Source organism: Neofelis nebulosa, chromosome 3, assembly GCF_028018385.1.
Source record: "Neofelis nebulosa isolate mNeoNeb1 chromosome 3, mNeoNeb1.pri, whole genome shotgun sequence".
Lineage (NCBI taxonomy): Eukaryota > Metazoa > Chordata > Mammalia > Carnivora > Felidae > Neofelis > Neofelis nebulosa.
Window position 1 is genome coordinate 167,488,067 of NC_080784.1, and position 17,330 is coordinate 167,505,396.

The window sequence follows — 17,330 nt, forward strand, 5'->3', positions numbered from 1 at the left end:
TGTTCATTTGGAGAGCTAGGCATTTAAAAGCTGTGCCTGGCTTCTCAGCTGATGGACTGAATTTAAGACTAGCTTTTTGCATTCAGGGACCATCATCTATGTTACTAATTGCAAGTTTCCTCTGAAATTTTTTTAGAGACAAATCTTCAAGCAGTAGATATACCCTGGGTTACCAATGGTCTGTGAGCAGATGTGTGGGAATGGGGCTCGGAGTTCCAGTAAGAAACTACTGAGACTTTCATTTAATTGCCTGCTATCTCTTTAGTAACTCACCATGGCCCCATCACAGGGGGAACGTGAGTCCAAATTCTCTGGTTCATTTTCATAAGAGAATAAAACTCTTCTAGTCTTTGAAAGTTGGGGATGGATAGTTGCCTGGTAGCAAATGTTGCAGGAAGAAATCTGGGTCTAACTTCTTTTTCTTCTTTAAAAAATTTTTTTTTATGTTTATTTATTTTTGAAAGAGAGAGAGAGAGAGAGACAGAATGCGAGTGGGTTAGTGGCAGAGAGAGAGGGAGACACAGAATCAGAAGCAGGCTCTTGGCCCCAAGCTGTCAGCACAGAGCTTGACGCAGGGCTCAAACTCACGAGCTGTGAGATGGTGACCTGAGCCAAAGTCAGTCACTCAACCAACTGAGCCACCCAGGCATCCCTGGGCCTAACTTCTTTTTATGAAGCCTTTCCACTTACTCTGCTATCTTCTGCCCTAAGCTCCGCCCTGACATTTCATGGAACATTGTGCCCCAAACCCGAGTCTTGAGATATCTGAGGGGTGTATTTTTTGCCTCGTCATTATTTACTGTGGCACTTATATAAGAGTTTAGCTTTCTCTTCTCCACTAAGTCAGTGATCTCTCCTTCACCAACTTCCTACCTACAAAATTTTTATCTATATTCTTTCCTTCTTTTCTACCGTTGTCCCCTTTCCATTTTTTTTTTTTGTATGTTTGTTTCTTTCTCTGTTTTACCATTGAGGGTTTATACTACTTTTATTTTTCCTCTTTCATTTTGGTAATGTGAAAAGTCTGGGAAGAAATAGACTTCCCAGTCTGCTATCTTCAGTCCTAAGCTCTGCCCTGACATTTCATGGAACATTGTTATTCCCAGTGTTATCCCAGTGTTTATTCCTCCATATTTAACCAGATCCCCACCTCCCAAGTTCACATTTTTGAAATGAGTTAGTGGTTGAATATTTAAGAAGCCTTCAAAGTGAAGTGCTGAGTCAAACATGCAAGTGATTGGTCTCTGCCCTTTCTGAGATAGTAGTAATCACCTGACCTTCATGGTGACTTCTTTTTTTTTTTAACTTGTCTCTGTACTCATATCAGCTGCCTATGTTCCCGAGAAGGTGACTACCAATGGGTCATTTTAAGAGTTCAAAGAAATCCCCCTTGCCTCCCTTAATTAAGTCTTTCTATATGTGCTTCAAATCAGACTTAATTTTGCCTTAAAAACTCAATTCTTGGGGCGCCTGGGTGGCTCAGTTGGTTAAGCGTCCGTCTTTGGCTCAGGTCATTATCTCACAGCTTGTGGGCTCAAGCCCCACATCAGGCTCTGCACTGATAGCATGGAGCCTGGAGCCTGCTTCAGATTCTGTCTCCTGCTCTCTCTGCCCCTTCCCTGCTCACACTCTTGTCTCTCTCTCTCAAAAATAAGTAAATATTTAAAAAAATTTAAAAACTTCAATTCTTGTTAATTTTTTAAGCTCCTTCCCATTTTTAATAATTTGGAATAAATTTCAACCTTTCTGTAAGGTTTAGTAGGAGCTGGGGTTGAGAAAACTAGAAAAATGAGACACAAAGATTGATATATTTATCACTAGAATGGGAAGTCATTATGACCTTAGCTATGACTGGAAAAGTTTGTAATACTAAAACCCAATTACCCAATGTTACCTTTCAGATGTGAGTTTGAATCCTAACTTAGCCACTTGTCATGTGACTTTATTTAACTTTCCATAGCCTCATTATAAACTGCTGTTAATAATACTTTGTAGGATGTCAAAAGAACTGAATGAAACAATAGGAATAAAAAACAGAACGTGGGATGTTGAGAGGATTGAATGAAATAGTAGATGGGAAAAAAAAAAAAAAAAAAACTAACCCACAACACTGTCTTGCTCATCCAGGGTACAATACACGTTAACTATTTCTAAAACACAAATAAACCTTACAAATATTACAGAAGAAAAAGTTAATGGTTTATAGTGACCAGGTTTGGTTTACTCATTACTTTCACAGTTTTGGTCCCCCCCCACCCCATCCTCTCATTTGACACAGTTATAATTATAAACTTGTGGATCATTCACATCATTAACCCTGAAATTTTGGACCAACTGCATCATTCTTTCTAGTCTGGGAAAGCTTGCCCAAGGTGAGGGCGAGACTTGTCTGTGGTTAAAAGTAAATCGACAGCGGCATGCTGGGATTGTTAAATGTAGCTGTCTCAAAGATGGATGTCTGTTGCTGCAATGATCAGTTTGGCTGTGGGGACTGAATTGATTACATCAATGGCAGCAATGAAAGTCTCATTTAAAGGTGCAGTCCACTTAAGTCAGCTGCATATGGGCATGACCTTAAGGCCAAGGAACAAGTAGAAAGTTAATTAAAGCCAAGGGAAGAAGTTGGGTAGACATATGGGAACTAAGACATTTTATTAATGGTTTCTGTGTAATTTGTTAGAATAGAAATTTACTAGATTGATAATAATCCTGGGCTTAGAGTCAAGAGATCTAGATTTTACAGTGCATTGGTATATCACTCATTTCTAATTTAATAAGATTATTTCTGGGAAAAGAAATTGAACTGTTTTGACCATATATGTATTGAATGTGATTATCACAGTGGTTTTATAGAAAATTGCATGTTATTTTGTGTACATAAATGAAATACACTTAATATTGTAATTCATTAAGAAATCAAGTCTTGATAAGTGTATTTTTCTTTTGAGTTTAAAAATTTTAAACTTCCTTTGTAATATATATATATTTATTTGTGCTTTATAACTCCTGGAAAAACTAGGTTTGCTACATCTAATGACTTTTATTTGTTCTCATTTTCTCAAGTCTTTTATTATTTTCTCAGTGGTGGTCACATTACCATGTGACTTTTCACTATCTAACATTTAATTTTATAGCAACATCTCCATAGCTTTTGATTTCTGGGCTAAGGAACTCATTTATTTATTTATTTATTTATTTATTTATTTATTTATTTATTTTTAATGCTTATTTTTGAGAGAGAGAGAGCGAGAGTGAGAGTGAGAGCGAGAGAGAGAGAGAGCATGAGTGAGGGAGGGGCAGAAAGAGAGAGGGAGACACAGAATCTGAAGTAGGCTCCAGCTCTGGGCTGTCACCACAGAGCCCGATGCGGGGCCTGAACTCACGGACCTTGAGATCTTGGCCTGAGCCAGTCAGACGCTTAACCAACTGACCCACCCAGGTGCCTCAGGAACTAATATATTTAAATGTAAAATGGTAGTTGCATGGTTAAGCTTATCTATGGTTAGGATAGAGATATGGGGCTTGTTAGGATGTTAAGGAAATCATCACAAGCTGATGGAGCTGGTATCTTGGCTATGACTATCTCTTCTCTGAACTCTGATTAACAATTCTAATCAGTTTTGGAAAGTTGAACATCCATCTGTTTTCTGAAGATTTCATGTATATTAACTTTAGTTACATATAACTGTATGTATCACTATATATGACACTCTATAATCAGGAATATGATACCACACACTGCAAGAAAATGAGTTCTTTTAACTAAACAGGATATGAATATGAGAGAATAAAAAGCTAATCTCCAGAATGGTGCTTCTCCTCCGTCACCCATTAAAAAAAAATAGTCACCTACATCATGTACAAGGTTGTTAGTTTAAACAGCCCCTTTAGAAACTTCGCAGAAGCTTTGACTCCATCCTGTCTCATTTTGCTCACCAAACTATTTTAATTCCTTGTCTTGCTGATGGAAGGGGCAGGCACTGGAGTGTGATGTGAGATTGAGAAAACCAACGGTTCCCACTTAGTATCTTCATAATGATGCTACTTAAAACCCTATCTATTTTTAAACATCCTGTTGCTGTCATATAAAGATGTTGAGGGCCATGTAGAAACTCTTCTTTTCTTTCCCAATTAGGGTGAACTGGTCAAAAGGACAAGGAATAGATTTTTCACTAATCTTTTTTCGGACTCTTAGCTTTTCTTGATTTGTAGAAATCTATTTAACCAGATGGTTCTTTGCCTTTGTCTAGACTCAGTTCCAAAATACAGGAGAAGAGACACTACTGACCAATCTTTTCTCCTTCCCTCTCCCCAACTTCAGCAGACTCTAGGAACCTGGTGTCTAAAGTCAGACTGTGGGATTTTGAATCCCTGCCTCCTATACCCTTTCCCTATATTCCTTGACTGTTCAATGTGGGATAATTTAGTGATACTGTCATAAAGGGACTCATTTAAAAGTGTAAGCATTTTGCAAGAAAACTACAACAGCTAGTGTGGTACCTTGGCCATAGGAACAGAAGAGGTGTTACTACTCCTAAACCCGAAAGGAAGAGGAGAAAAATTAGTTTCTGGAACCAGGAAGGAGAAAGCTGTGTAGACAGGGCCACATTCAGAGATCTATGGCATTTTGTTGAGGAACATAGCCAGTGTGAGACAACATGTGAGGAGGGAATAAAACCTGACCTCACTCTGTTCCCTACCTCTGGTCTCCTGCCAGGTTCTCCTATTGGCTAAACCCACATGGAAGCTTGTACACACAGGTCAGCTTCCTGTGGCAGAAAGCAGATAGAAAAGAATGGAGAGTGGCTTTGGAGGGGCACATGAAAGCTGTCTGAAACAGGAAATGATCTAACTTGTGAGCCATGTTTCCACATCTGTAAGGTGGGGCTAATCATAGTGCCCACTCTAGAGGGTGGTGAGAATTAAGTAAAATACTGAGTGTGCAGGAGAGTTCCTAGTGCAAAGCAAGCACTAAATACACATTAACTATCATTGTGTACACACACACACACACACACAATTTATTATCAAATTGGTTTCCACGCAACACCCAGTGCTCATCCCAACAGGTGCCCTCCTCAATGCCCATCACCCACTTTCCCCTCTCCCCCATGCCCCATCAACCCTCAGTTTGTTCTCAGTATTTAAGAGTCTCTTGTGGTTTGCCTCCTTCCCTCTCTGTAACTCTTTTTATCCTCCTTCCCCTTCCCCCTGGCCTTCTGCTAATTTTCTCAGGATCCACATAGGAGTGAAAACATAAGGTATCTGTCTTTCTCTGCCTGACTTATTTCACTTAGCATAATACTCTCCAGTTCAATCACGTTGCTACAAATGGCCTGATTTCATTCTTTCTCATTGCCAAGTAGTATTCCATTGTGTATATAAACCACAATTTCTTTATCCATTCATCAGTTGATGGACATTTAGGCTCTTTCCATAATTTGGCTATTATTGAAAGTGCTGCTATAAACATAGGAGTACAAGTGCCCCTATGCATCAGCACTCCTGTATCCCTTGGGTAAATTCCTAGCAGTGCTATTGCTGGGTCATAGGGTAGATCTATTTTTAATTTTTTGAGGAAACTCCACACTACTATCATTGTTATACTTTGGTAATCATTTACTAAATGGATAGAGATTGCTAAAATGGTTGGAACATATTACATTTTTTCAAACCTGTTCTATTTTATTATGGATTTAAATATCTGGAGTAATTAAAACACAATTTCTGACATATAATTAGAACTATTATAGTTTACATAGTTTATTATGGATTGAGTCCTTGAAGAGCATCTTCAAACCAGGCTCCTTCCATCCTTTTACCACATACATCATCAAGCTCTGTCTGTTTCATCTTTGTTCCCACGTTGACTTAACTCAAGCCCCAGCATCTCTCCCTTGGATGATTACACCAACTTCTCAACTGACCAACTAGGCCTCAGGCTTCCCACTCCCCAATCTATTCCTATAGCAGTGATCCTTCCAAATTGGGCCTTGGACTAAACTTATATCCCACAGTAGATGTCCAAGTTGCTTCATGATCTGGGTTCTATCTGTCTCTTCTGGTCCATCTCTGGCTATGTGCTCATTGCACCATTTCATCAGCAACAAAGCACAGTCTCTGCAGTCCCTCATTACATCATCCTGTTCCGATGCTTCTCAGAATGTGGCCCCAGGCCGGTGGAATCAGAGTCAACTAGAAATCATTAGAACAGTGAATTCTTGGGCTTATCTGAAACTTATTTAACCAGGAACTCTGGGGCTGAGGTCCAAAAATTTATGCTTTAACAAAGTCTCCTGGTCATTCTGGGATACATTCAATTTTGAGATCCATTGCTATGCCTCTTCATCTTGGGTTATGCTGGGAGTCTCTTCCTGGAATGGCAATTCTACTTATTTCATCTTCAAGACTCATTTTAAGCGGCAAAGACTCCAGGATTGACTCGCTGATTAGTTGTAACAAGTTAAGTTTAGTTCCCCTGAATCTAAATAACTATTTGTTTATATGACCACCACGTTTGAAAAGAATGAAACTAATTCTCATGGTGACTTTTTGGGAAAAGTTTTTCTACAAATACTTATTCAGAAAGGTTGATGAATTTTTTAGGAGAAAGGAAGGAACTTTTATGTAATCAGATTTTTCCTGAAAATGTGCCAGGCAATGATGAATAACTACTTCTTCTCCTACTAATAACAGTTAATGATTTGACTCTGTTTAATGGGCTTCATTTTGTAGATGAAGAAACCAAAACTCAAAAGCGTTATGTAACTTGTTCAGGATTACAAATCTAGCAAATAGCAGAGCCAGGATTGGAACTCAGGTCTGCCTGACCTCCAAGATCAGATACTTAAACATCATATTGTCTTTGAAACACAGAGAAAGAAATTGCCTCTATTTTTCTCTCAAGGATTCCCTTTTTAATTCAAACGAAGAACAGCGAGAAAGGAGAGCATTTTTGTCTTGTAGGCAATGATGTATAATTTCAATTAGTCACTAGGCAAATGGCAGACTTACTATGACATGGTCCAGTGTCAGTTCTTTCCCACAGTGTCATGACAGACTATTTCTTTCACACTGATTAGGTATGGGTTTGCTACAAATACGGTTTAAAATACCTATAATAGGTTTTATTTATGAATTATCCTTGCATACATTGAGAAGGAATCAAGGTTATCTATATAATAATGTTTCTTCCAGATTTTGGCATTTCATTGTGCTTTGGTAAAGGGAGGAGGGGAAGGTGGGCAATATAGGTTTGGGGCAAGGAATTGTGCAAAAATTACAATCTATTTTGTGCGAATGAGAGCATCTTCCATCACATACATTCCAGCAAGAGAAAAATGTCATGCGCACTTTGTGGGACTGGTGAATGTATGATGGGGTGGGCATAAGGGATATCAGGACTCCTGAGAAAGCCTCTCCTAATTTGATCTCTCACTAAAGGTAGGGAGGTTCTGTGATAGTAGATTCTCTGGCGCAGAAATGGCAAGATTCAATCTTCTTGATCATGGACCTTAGTCACAACTCAGAGAGAAAATGATCTACCACATTTACAAAATCACCACTTTAAAGTTTCAATACTTTCCTTCTTTTTAAAATAAGATGCCCCCCCATTGTCAGTGCTATAGCCTAGATTTTAATTTGCAAGCATTGTTAGCTCATTTGCTACTCTAATCTCAATAAAGTAAGAGATACTATTCATTTTATGGATCACATTAATGATAAGTACTGGCATATTCAATAAAGTACACAATTACCAGTCCATTAGCTATTTCACTAAAGAAATTTCATTATGACATTTCTTTGGAAAACATGACTATTATGGCCTTTTCCTTATGTACTGGAAAATTGTGTCCTAAAAAAGTGAAACTCAAAAATCTCCATTAGTTTTCCTGTATGAACTTCACATAGACTACCCTAATGATTCGTTTTATATGTTTTATTTAATCATCTTAATTTCATCCTTATAGGAGTGATGGGGCCAATCAAATGAAATTGTTACTGTAATAAAGGAGGGTGGATAGTGTTCAAGTTAGTATCCCTTAAGGCATTTGAATATACTTGATCGGTGGAGGGGAACAATTTGTAAATAAGAGTAAGGAAATGGAATTAGAGATGGAGAGATATTAGATTACAAAGAAGACAATGGGAATGGTGAAGATGGAAAGTTTAATTACTGTAATTACCCTACAGAGATATTTTTAATAATAAAGAAACCCATGTTTTCAAAGTCATCTTCCTGTTTTGCCATTCCAGAGTTTCTTCAACTGAAGTCAAGTTCTTTCAAATACTAAATTTCATTTCTTTCTGCTTTAATTAGAGCTTATGTTTTACGAATGGGGTTCTCTGTGGACCTAAACAACTAACAAACTTCCCTACCTTTTTAAATTTCTCATATGCATACAGATAAAAATCATACTATCTTTCGGCCTTCTTCCTTTAACTTAATTACTTTACGGTATATTTGTTCAATAGCCCAGAACCTGGAGCTGCACTGCCTTGTTTTAAATCATGGTTTCCATTTGACTTGGGTCAAGTTACTTAGCCTCTTTGTACATCACTTTGCTCATCTGTAAAATGGTATGATAAGGTTATTATGGGAATTAAATGGCCAATCTCTCTCTATATATTTAAAATTCAAAAAAAATATTTATTATTTATTTTTGAGAGCGAGAGAGACAGAGCATGAGTGGGGGAGGGGCAGAGAGAGAGGGAGACACAGAAATCCAAGCAGGATCCAGGCTCTGAGTGGTCAGTACAGAGCCTAACACAGGGCTCGAACCGTGAGATCATGACCTGAGCCGAAGTCAGACACTTAACCAACTGAGCCACCCAGGCACCCCAAACAGCCAATCTATGTTAAGTTCTTAGAGCAGTGTCTGGTATATATCAAGCACTACAAAGGTGTTTGGTATTATTATTATTATTATTTTTGTTATCACCTTTTTGAATTTCTCCAAGTGATTTTAAAAAATCTCTCAATTTTGGGGCACCTGGGTGGCTCAGTCAGTTGAGCGTCCGACTTCAGCTCAGGTCATGATCTCACAGTTTGCGAGTTCAAGCCCTGTGTTGGGCTCTGTGCTGACAGCTCAGAGCCTGGAGCCTACTTTGGATTCTGTGTCTCCCTCTCTCTCTGCCCCTCACCCACTCATGCTCTCTCTCTGTCAAAAATAAATAAAACATTAAAAAAATTAAAAAAAATCTCTCAATTTTATTTTTAATAAAGATAGTTTTGTAGACATGGTAAGGAATCTGAACAGTAAATAAATGTATACAATTAAAAGCAAAGGCAACCACTGGTAATAGTCTCTTAGATATTCCTTCAGAGCATTACTGTGCTGACTCTGCCTCTCTGTCTCTCTCTCTCTTTCAATGGAAAGACCAGAGCATGCACAATGCTCTTCATGGTGCCAAATGTAAAAATATGGTGGTTAAAACTCAACACGGTACCCTTGTGGGCCAGCTCAAGTATTTGGGAATTTTGTGTCATCATGTTTTATATCTTATCAACTACTTTCCTTGTTGCACATGTAGCTCTCTGGTCTCACGGAGCCGTGTCATATTGTTGGCTACGTGTGTAGACTGCTGTCTATTGCAGCCAGCCCTCACTGCCCCGATTTTCTGGAGGTATATAAATCTTGTTCCCTCTTCTTTTCCAATCCCTTAGTAACATCCAGATTCCCTAAAAAGTTTTTCAGGGAGCATGGAAAATTGGCAATTCCTTATGTGACTGTTTTAAATGCAGAATTATTGAACATCAGCATCTCCACATCTCTCCCTGAGTAACTGAGAACTTGGAATTAGGAAGCAAAAATGATAGGCTACCTGTAAAATGTTAATACTGGGCACTTGATCCATTTTTTATTACTTGGTTATATTAGAAAATAGTGCACTTTTACACTTTAGCATACTGGATGCGGAAAAAAAAATTAAGTGAAGATAGCCTATGAAATTTCTTACAGAGAATAGTATATTTAAAACTCTCAAAGAGGCAGGCCCATACTTTCTGTATAATCAGCGGAAATAAGATATGTGTTATACAAACATTAAAAAGTGTCTTCGTAATTCATGTTTCCTAGTCTGCAAGGGGAAGTTGGAGGTAAAAGTTTAGGAACCCTTGGGCATTCCTAGGTGGATGAGGAGGTGACCTTTCTGGGAGTTTGATTCCAGCATCTAAGAGATAAGAAGTTAAGCCAACGATTACCAACATTCCAGTAAGGGTGTTGATGGCGAGCAAAGATTGCTGGTGAAAATTTTCGACAGGGTGATGCAAGCTTGGAGCATACAGAGGGTCAAGGTGAGAGCACACCTACAGTGTGCCAGTCTGCTAACTTCACGGTCAGGTAGGCACGTGTGCGATTTTCTCCCACAGAACTGTGGGCAAGACCACATGACCTCGACATTCCTCTCATCAGTCAGTGCTAATGTATAATAATCCCTTAAGCTGGCTAACATTCCCTAACGTGGCAAAAGGAGGGAGGAATGAACATACCAACCTTATCCTACGATATTTTAACACCTTTCCTCTGAGCCCAAATCACTTTGGAGGAAAAAGAAGAAAAAGTAATTTTCAGTATGAAAGCTGTATTGTTGCCACCCACCATAAGAAGTCACTGTACACAGATTTTCAGTTTCTTTCACTGGGAGGATGACCTGTATAGCTACAAATGAGGCTGCACAGCTAAAACACAAGAAGCAATAGCTTTTTGAATTGCAAAAGTCTGAAACTGATCTGCAAGGGAAATGGCGAACGCTGATATATTACCTACAACAACAAAAGAAGGCTAGCATGTAGACATCTGGGTTTTCTGTGGCTCTTTCCCATCACAGAGGCTAGCTTAATGTACAGTTTGTGGTTCTTTTACCTAGGACTTGGAGGCTGGAGGAGGAAGAACAGGAGTAGGATGAGGGAGAAGGAGAAGAAAGCAAGTACAAGAACAGGCACAATAATGATGAAAGTGGATATTAGCAAATGCCACCAAGTGCTGTGCTCCTGCAAGGCCTGATTCCACTTAATCCCCACCAGAGTCCTTTGAGATTGGTATTGCTGTCATGCTCATTTTACAGGTGAGAAGAATAAGGCATTGAATATGTAAATTACTTGGGTCCCCGGGGTGGCTCAGTCAGTTAAGCATCCGACTCTTGGTTTCAGCTCAGGTCACGATCCTTCAGCTTCATGGGTTTGAGCCCCACATATGGCTCTGCACTGCAGCGTGGAAGCCTGCTTGGGATTCTCTCTCCCTCTCCCTCTCGGCCCCTCCCTGACTTGTGCGATCTCTTTCTTGAAATAAATAAATAAACTTAAAAAAAAAGCCACTGAACTTGTAAATTACTTGCCTAGCCTCTTCATATATGCAGAAGCCAGAAAGAAAAGGTGTCTTTACATTCAAGCTCTTGGTGATTTCAGATGCAGCTCTTTTCAACTGTGGAGCTGCAAAAATATCTCTGGACATGAAAGGAGCAAGGATGGCTGTACACGATTAGATCTTCCCTCCTGTTTAGCTTCCATTTGGTCTAGATGTCCAGAAAGACTGCCTCTCCTCTCGCTGTAGCTGTAGGCCAGTACAATGCTGATTTCTACCACTCCTGAAAAACTGAATCCTCCACCTACTAACTATGCGTGCACAATGTATAGATACAGTCTACTTGAAAGCACAGCTCTTATCGCATGGAGAAATATCCTGCTAATCACTTTGTCAAAAATAAAGGCTTCGGGAGGAGTTCTGTGCTCAGTCAAAATTTTGACATTTAAGCCCACTATTAAAAACTTCTACCTTTTATTCTCTTGCTCCCTCTTGCTCTTTTAAAACCAGCTCAGAAAAAATTTCGAATCAGGAAATGATCTCCTAGTAGCTGCCTGCAAAAGTGGGAAGAATCACCCCAAATAATAAATAATCACAAACATGCTATTCAGACAGAGCTGCAGGGTCGGATGATGGGAACTCCTAACAAGGCCAGGAACTGAATAAATTGCCTCTTGATCTCTCCACTGAGAATAAATTCATGTAAATCCGAGGAAGCTGAGCGGCTGCTAATCCACCATGTGTAGTGACTAATTTTATTAAGTGAAATACAAGAAAAGGAAAGATCCTTGTAGTAGAAATGTGCTCAAAGATGATTGCCTTGGCCCGAGCGCTGGGCCCTGTGGCCGTACGAAGTGAGCACGGCCAATTAGGCAGCTCATAAGGCAGAGCCCGGGCACAGAGCGCGAGGCTGAAGGCTGAGCGAGGAAGGCTGGAGAGCGTGGGACACTGTATACCCTGCGCGCATCGCCGGGAACGTGAAAAACGACTGCTCTTGACTTTGAAGTAACCTTTCTCCTGAGAGGATGGGTTGACTGTACTTTAACGATTCTGCCTTTCTTTGGCTAAAACACTTAAAAGCCATTACCACTGGAAATTTGACGTTTATAATTTCAGATGAATCAGTGTGCTGAGTTCTTTTTCTGGCAGAGGTTGCAAACGAAAAGCCCTTCTGGACCAAGCAACACAGATAAATAAGGCTGCAGAGGTGATAGGGCCCGTTGCTAACTGCACAGGCCCATTGCTAATTCATTTTTCTCCCAAATGTGCCAGAATCTACCAAAGCAAAACACTCGCCTAGCCCTCATCTCAGCCATTCTGTTCCTATGTATCTATCCAAGAGGTACGACTGTGTATATTCACCGAAAGTCATTTAGAAGCAAATTTATTTATAACTACCCAAATCTGGGAAGTAGCGCAAAGAAATCCAGTAATAGGAAAATGGAGAATTAAAACATGGTATTTTCATACAACGGAATATTACACAGCCATAAAAATGAAGTACTGATACATTCAATAACATGAATGACCCTCACAGATGTTATGCTGATTTGAAAGAAAACACATGCCAAGGATGAAAGACTGTGTGATTTGGGGCGCCTGGGTGGTTCAGTCGGTTGGGTGCCCAACTTCGGCTCAGGTCATGATCTCACAGTTTGTGAGTTCGAGCCCCACATGGAGCTCTGTACTGACATCCTGGAGCCTGCTTCTGAGTCTGCGTGTCTCTCTCTCTACCCCTCCCCTGCTCATGCTCTGTCTCTCGCTCTCTCAAAAATAAATAAACATTAAACAAAAATTTTAAAAAGACCATGTGATTTGACTTATGTAAAGTTTGAGAACAAGCAAAACCAATAGATGATGACAGAAGTCAGAATAATGGTTATTTTTTGGGCTGGGGTATTGTTTGGAAAGGGTTACAAAGAATCATCTAGGATGTTGAAAATTATTCAACATCTTGATCTGGGGTAGATACATGGATGTACAGATTTGTAAAACTGCATCGAACTGAACATTTAATATTGGTTTTACTCTATGTCTGCATTTTACTGTTTTAGTCTATGTCATAATTCAATTCAAAGGTTAAAAATTATGTCATGACAGGACAAAACAAAACAATAACAAATAAAACAAAAGCTGTGCCAGAAAAATAAAATACTCTGAGCCACAATTTGGTCAATGACCGTGAACTTATGTCCCCAACTGATGTTTCTCAATCTCTTCCCACCACAGCTGAGGACTCCATGTCTGCTTAGTTTTTAGCTCATGTTTCCCCTTTTGAGAAAAGAATTAGGACAATCAAAACGTTGGTATCTGTTTGATATTTACATTGAGGCTTCTACTTCTTTAATTTTGGATATTGTTTAATCTCCACATTTTTGTGAATTTTCTAGCTTTCTTTCTGTAACTGATTTCTAGTTTCATACCATTATGGTTTAAAAGGAATGCTTGATATACTTTCAATCTTCTTAAATTTGTTAAGACTTGTGTTGTGGTTTCATGTATAATCTATCCTGGAGAATGTTCCATCTGCACTTGAGAAAAATCTGTATTGTGTTGCTCTTGGATGGAATGTTCTGTATATGTCTGTTCATTCCGTCTGGTCTAATGAGCCTTTTACTCTTTTTTTTTTTTTTTTTTTTAACATTTATTTATTTTTGAGACAGAGAGACAGAACATGAAAGGGGGAGGGTCAGAGAGAGGGAGACACAGAATCTGAAACAGGCTCCAGGCTCTGAGCTGTGAGCACAGAGCCCGACGCAGGGCTTGAACTCACGGACCGCGAGATCATGACCTGAGCCGAAGTCGGCCGCTTAACCGACTGAGCCACCCAGGCGCCCCGAGCCTTCTACTCTTAATATAATTTTATGTTAACATTTCCTAGCACTGTCATAGCTCACATACTGATTACTTTATATGATAGCATTTTATTAATAGACTCTTTACTTAACCATTCCATTATTTTTCAGAACTTATGAGGTTTTCAATTTTGCATTCAGAATAAACGAATTATTTTAGTTTTCCATTCTCAGTTTATTTCGCTGAAATGGGGCTATTCAGAGAAAGGCCATAAGTGAATTCTCAGAGCCTATTCTAATGCCATATTACTTTTAAAGGGCTGACATTATTCATTTTCACATGACATTTATAGGACTACCTTTTCTGTTATGTCTTCACCAACACTAGGGCTTGTTAAAAAATCACTTTTTTTAAATCAAAGTACAATGCTTCTAAAATCATTTAATGGAGTTAAATTTTTTTTTGTTAGAATGGAGGTAGATTTCTCAAATACTAGCTAACTTCCTGTATTTCTCCATTTGTGTATTATTTTTTGATCATTTCTTAAACAGAATCTGTATACTGACCATATCTATTAATCTCAGTTTTCTATATATTTCAAATAGCAAGTGTTTATCTATTATGTTCATCTGTTATATTTTCCTAATTCTGCTATTTTAAGTTTACTGCATTTTGGCTTACAAAAACTTATCTTTGTATGGTCAGGCATATTTTGTCTCTAATAATCTTCATTCTTTGAATGGCCTGAATTTCTCTTTCTTCATATTTAAATGTGCTATTATGCTTCTTTTTATATTTTACAAAATGTTATATGTTCTTTGATTCAGTAGTTATTGCAGTGTAACATGTGAAATATAAGTCCAAATTCATGACTCTTCATAAGAATATCTAATTAGGCAAAAAACTATGAAAAATTACCCACCGTTATGTTGTTCTTTGCTCAAATGGTCATAAAGAATAAATATATTTTAAAACCACAATTTTTATTCCATTGAGTGTTTACTCCTGATTTTTAAAAGTCTAACAACATTTGGAGTTGTTGTGTTAAAACCTTTGTAAAATTAATAAGCAAGTCTATCATCAATCACCTGTGTGTAGCTATGTCTGTCTGTCTATTTACCTCTATCTTCTTCATGCTTCTTGCCTGCTGCTTATGCATTAATATATAAATGGTTTTGAAGATGTTTACCTTTAAAGTGTCTTAGAATATCCCATGAAAACTGGAATTGATATTTTATTCCATTTATCAAATAAAGTAGTGCAGTTTAATTATATTGACTTTTAAGATGTTTATCTTCCATTATGTTCAGTCAGAATGAATTGTTCCTTTTTCCATGTTTCCAAAGACCTTACCCATAGTTCTCATTTGCACTTTCTCAATGACTGTTTGCTGCTCAAGAACAAATTGAAAATAGGGAATGTAGCAACACCAATATTTATGCCCAAATCTGGCTATGTTGATAGAATGAAAGGAGAATTTCAATTGTGTGTGTGGCAATATCAAAACCTGTTCAGATCAAAGATGTTACTAAAGGGAGAATTTTTTCTTCCTTTTAAAATGCTCTGAATTAGGTCACAAGTTTAAGCCAGCAATCTGAACATCAACAAAGTCTTACAAAACAAGGAAAGCAATAAAAATTTTTATAAAAGTAGTAGACAATAGAATTTTTTCGAATAATGAAGCCAAGGTAATACAATAGAGCATTTGTTTTTGAACTTGGGGAAGCATAACAAACCCTAAAGTGATGGGGTCCCTGCCATATTTCAGAGTGATGAAACACTGCATTATGCTTTAAAACTTTTAAGTTTTATTAAGGTCTTATGAACAACTGCATAGCTTGCATTCAAAGTAATTCATCACTCTCAAGGAAATCTTCTGTTAAAACCAGTCAAAAGAATGTTCTAGGATCATATTTTTCTGATTACTCTGTCACACCATAGGTTTCAAAAAGTGAATATTCTAAGGAAGAACACAAGACAGTGGAGTTTATTCTTCAATAGTACGCTAGTGATGTTATATGCAGTTTCGTGACTGGCAGTTAAATACTTTTCCCCAAAGTTTATAAGCTACCAATGTCTGGCATGCTTAGCATTTGCACGATTTGAAACTACAGCTTTTTAAAAAGAAAACAAAAAAAACCACCACAATATGTATTTAGCACATAATTGCTAAAATGTACGGCATATTACGTTCCATTTTTTTGGATTTGTCAAGAATCTTGTACCTAAAAATTGATAATATAGTCTAGTGGTGTGAACTGACATAAATTGAAAAATTTTAGTACAGTACATGGTACTTATATACATAAGATCCAAAGACTCTGAGAACAGGAGCAACTAATCAATCCTCAAAAAATAAGAAATACTTTATTTTTAAAAATATTTATTTATTTTGAGGGAATGAGAGCGATAGCATGGAGGAGAGGCACAGAGAGAGAGGGAGAGAGAATCCCAAACAGGCTCCATGCTGTCAGTGCAGAGCTGATGTGGGGCTTGATCTCACGAACCGTGAGATCATGACCTGAGCTGAAATCAAGTGTCAGACGCTTCACAGACTGAGCCACCCAGGTGCCCCAAATAAGAAACTATTTTATTGAGAAGTTACATACGTCATGAAAAAAGAATATGTTTAAAGAAGTAGAATCTTGAAAAGATTTGGATATGAGAAGGGAGTAAGGAAGCTCAATGCCAGTAGCACTAAGTGTTTGCAAAGAGAAGCAAAAGATGTTGCCAGAAAGGAGTTGGAACAAGATTGTCAACCCATTCATATCAGTGCAGAAGTGAGAATTTTATTTAAAATTATCGAAGTTTCTGGAGGCTCAGCGAAGTTTTCAAGTAAGAGAGAAATACGGTTAGTGTCATTTTGGAGGGAAGGGACTCTGGCAGCAGTATAGAGAATGGTCAAAAGGAGGGAGAGAAACAGTAGGAAGAAGAGTAGAGTTATAAAAGCACACAAAAAAGGTGATGATAATCTGAGTTATGGCAGAGGAAGCAGGCATGGAGACAAGAAAAGGAATTAGAGAAGCATTTTTCAAAGGGGAATCTGAAGAATTTGATAACTTCTACCTCTAGAAGTAGAGTTAGTCTGATGAAGATGTTGGAATGATGTGGGGGGGAATAGTGGAAGTGCATCATGTTGAAGATGAAGCAGACTTACAAGGGAAGACTACAAGTTCCATCTTGTAGATGGAACTTAAGATCCATCTCGTAGAACTTAAGATGTGAGGTAAG

The 17,330-nt window shown here is 38.2% G+C and overlaps 1 protein-coding gene and 1 long non-coding RNA gene across 2 annotated transcripts in view; one reads left to right on the plus strand and one right to left on the minus strand.

Moving 5' to 3' along the window:
- GABRB1 (gamma-aminobutyric acid type A receptor subunit beta1) overlaps positions 1-17,330 on the minus strand; it is a 254,012-nt gene that overhangs the window by 161,322 nt on the left and 75,360 nt on the right. The window lies entirely within an intron of this gene.
- Positions 1-17,330, plus strand: part of LOC131507633 (uncharacterized) — a 41,443-nt gene that overhangs the window by 23,042 nt on the left and 1,071 nt on the right. Inside the window, exon 2 of the long non-coding RNA XR_009259599.1 lies at positions 10,870-11,067. This is a non-coding gene — a long non-coding RNA (uncharacterized LOC131507633). The remainder of the gene's footprint in view (positions 1-10,869; positions 11,068-17,330) is intronic.